Source organism: Agrilus planipennis, unplaced genomic scaffold, assembly GCF_000699045.2.
Source record: "Agrilus planipennis isolate EAB-ADULT unplaced genomic scaffold, Apla_2.0 scaffold24, whole genome shotgun sequence".
NCBI lineage: Eukaryota > Metazoa > Arthropoda > Insecta > Coleoptera > Buprestidae > Agrilus > Agrilus planipennis.
In genome coordinates, this window is record NW_020439076.1 from 547,545 (window position 1) to 551,556 (window position 4,012).

Genomic DNA, 4,012 nt, shown 5'->3' on the forward strand with positions numbered 1-4,012 from the left:
ACTTGGTTTTATTTAAAATTTATTTGTTTTTTTTTTGAAAAAGTCCGTAAGAAACTGAAAAATTTATTCAATATGTTCTCGATTTTTGAAAATTAGTTAATAGTTATATTCAAAAGCAAAATCTCCAAAAGCTCCAAGCCCTTAATGCACTTGAATCCATGAAATCTAAATTAAATTGTAAAATCCAAAGACTTCGAACTGCCATTTACTAATACCAATTAGGTTCAAAGCTCTAGTGAATGTGCTTCAAACACCAAGTTACAAGTTCCAAACCACCTTTATAAAGTAATTCGTGTACGAATCTCCAACTATTTGTTCACTAAAGTGCTTCAAAGACAGTGCTTCTAGACCCAAAATGGACGACTGAAGTCATATTTTCAAGCACATCCCATTGAAATTTTTACTTGCAATCAGTAATTCATATGGTACTCATACTGAATCTTAAAACAGAACTTTAGTGCTTTGAGCTTAAAAATGAGCTTAATTCAAGCCTTTTCATGAATAAGTAACAAGGGTTTGGTAAACAAATTACTTCATAAAAGTGCTCTATAATTGGTAATTCATAGGGCTTCAAGCTCATTCATAGTGTTTGAAGCATATTCAAAGTGCTTAAGGATTTGAATATAACTGCTTTAGAATTAATTGGTAATTCCAAGTCCTTTCGAAATTTAAAATTTAATTAGGGTTTCAAGGGCTTAAGTAGATTAAGGAAGGGCTTTGGAAGTAGGGCTTTGCAGCTCTTTTGGTAACGGCTTTGTCTTAAAACCTTTAGATAGTTACATTTTATTTATTGACAGTAAAAACCGTATGAAAATGAGTTCATTGTTTCTCGAATTTAGTGACAACGGATAGACAAATTTTCATTTGCAATATATATACGAAATGATTATCTAGGCACATGGAAAATTCATCAGTTTTATTTTGGAATTTGTTTACGAAGCACAGAAAAACAATGGGACCTAATTAAGTTGACTATTACAGGATTCTATTTTCCCTTAGTTAGTTGAATTCTTCAGCGTGTTCGGTCCTGTATTTTCTTTTTGATTGTACATCAAAAATTTAACGGCACCGAGGCTGTTTTGCTGCAGGTTAACGGTATCCTAGGCAACGGCCGACTCAATATTCTCTACTACATAAAACCAATTGGAGTCCATAGCCGAAAGGCAGCGTAGAATCGAGCCCGTTCTTGCCGCGAGCCATTCGACAGGATTCCCCGGGCGCCCAGCGAGATATACGCCTCCGGTCCTGCAGACAATTGGAAGTCCGTGCTCTGTTGCCGTCGCTTCATTCTTTATTGCCGCAAGCCTTTCTATTCCGCTCTTTATCGGAGGATGGCTCGTTGTTTGCGGAATTTTACTCATTATAATGTCCGGAGGCGTTTGTGCGTGGATGTCAAGTTCGATGTGGGAGATCGAGAGGACGAAGAATTATTGTTTTAGTATAGTTCACTAACTAGAAAGATTAAAAAGTTGGATACATAAAGATTTTAATTTGGTTTACACAAGGAATAAGAAACGATTAAACATAGTGATGAATATTATTTGATCTGTAACGCGTTTACCTTGACATGTTCTTTTTACTGAACAAACTTATCTTTATCTATGATGATAAAAACGTTCGCAATATGCACCAAATAAAACTGTTCTTTTTAGATTTCTTTTTGCATATTATATTGTTCCCTTTTTGTTTTCGGAAATTACTGAACCTAAAAAATTATTGTATATTTTATAGCTTTCAATGAACATCATAGGGAATTTACCAAATTTATGACAATGAAATGTCTTTTCTTGTAGTAAATGTCGTTAAGTATCACAAAAAGCATTAAAAGTATTTTTTACAACTACGATTTTCTTTCATTTTCTAAGTGCCCTTAAGGCTTACATTACGCTGTAAAACAATATAAATTAAGACTAAATTTACGTTTATTATCGTTATTATGCTTTCCCTACAATTAAGTCCGCTATTATTTTTTTACATAAGTAATAACATCCCGGCATGTGCGACAATAAATTGCATTACAATCGTGGCGTGTGGCACTTTTTTCCCCGTCGTAGTAGGCTTGGTGTGAAATAAAACAAACGCCGATCGCGGTCTTTATATTAACGCGTTAATACGTACACATTTGCACACGTTTCGTTCGCCAGATAATGCCTCCTCAGATTTACGACCTTACCGATTAAGAGCGAGCGGCGATTCTTTTGTTTACCCGGCCAACTTCGAATTAGTTGGAGCATCAGATGAAACATTCTCGGGACGGGTGTGTGGGAGGGCGCGTTCCCATGGTCGGGTGCCCTCTGGTGATCACGTTACGGTACCACGAAAGAACATCCCCTAAGGGCCTAAGGCTTACCACCATCCACTCCTATATGTATATATGGTTGGTTCGCTGGTACTTATGGACAATGTGTTTCTATATCATAAACTTACGATCTGGTATTCGGAACATGGACGAGAAAACGAGTAACTCATTCCAATATGAAAGATTCAGCCAAGAAGGATTTCAATTCATTTGTTTTAAATCTTACCAATAGAAAAAAAATTATGTGCGCCTTAAGTTACCTATAAATTCAATTGTAATGTTGTATTTAGCATGTGCTTCAAACTTTAAACACGAACGTTGTACAGGTATTTTTTAATGGAATCTAATACACTCCAATCGGCTCTATTAATGGATGTATATTTCTACAACATCATAAACCTTAAACTTTGCTTAGTGCACTTTTCGTGAAACATTTCAAAAGGAAGACGAAAGAAAATAAATAAGTTTCACGAAAATTTTTATTGCTTCGACAATATTGTTTCGATCATAACGACCATTATCTAGAGCAGGGGTGGGCAACGTTTTGTGTAGAAGGGGCCAGATTAAGGTTTATTTTAAGTACGCGGGCCGGAGTACAAAATTGAAAAATTCTTGTTACTTATAAGGTTTTTAAGTCGAACTTCAAAAAATAGGAAACTATACAACATGATTTATAAGTGTTTAGAAATATTTTTACATATTAGCTTTTAGGGGACGTTATACGTGAAGCGAACAAATATTCGGCATAATTATTATTTCCTATATTTGGAAGGACTTAAGTGGCTTCACCCTCTTGTCCGCAATCCGATGTTTAAGGTATTAAACGGTATAAAAGAGGGAGGACGCCGGTTCGATTCCGGGTCCGTCTGCCTTGGTCCAAGTTTTTCTGTGGTTTCCTTGGATCACCTAGGCAAATGCTGAGGCAGTTATATTTCACAGATAATCTTTCATTCTCTTCTGTCTTCATTTCGTCCGTCTCATCTTTCTCACCCGAACCACCACCCACCCATTCCCACGATTCCTGAAAGCAGGCNATCTCATGCTGACTTGCCAGCGCAACTATGTCAAGAAAGTGCCAACAAAATTTGGAAAACGGCTAAAGAAAAACTAAAAAATAAAGAAAAGTTTGTTGAACATATAAATCATGTTATACGATTTGCGCAACAACTTTTGCGACATTTGGGTAAAAATGGTAACTTGAGTGTTACGTTACGTTTAGAGGGGAGAGGGGGTACAGAAAAACGTTACGGCGCGTTACAAGGGGGAAGGAGGGTCAAAAATCCTCAAAAATTGCGTTACGTAATACCTGAACGTTCCCTTTGGTTACCTTCTTCTTGGCTCCTACCAAAAATTAAAAATAAAACACATCTGATCAATGTATATTAAATTTTCTTGTTCCACCTTCCTCCAATTAGAAATTTTGTGTGCACTGGTGTCGTGTCATCATTACCAGTGAAAAAAAAAATAGGTTACGATGCATTCATAATTCATTGTTCCTATTTTAGTTTATTACTAATGTACATACAATTCTAGTAACCTAAGGCAGTGTGGGTGTCCGTGATCTAAACATAAACACACAAATATGAAAATCTATGTGCTTTGTACATATTAAAATAAATAAAAGGCACAAAGCTAGTGCTTCAGGCACCACGCATTTGTTACGACTGAATACTTGGTACTTCATTACCGAAGACCGGAGGTGAATTGGCCCAC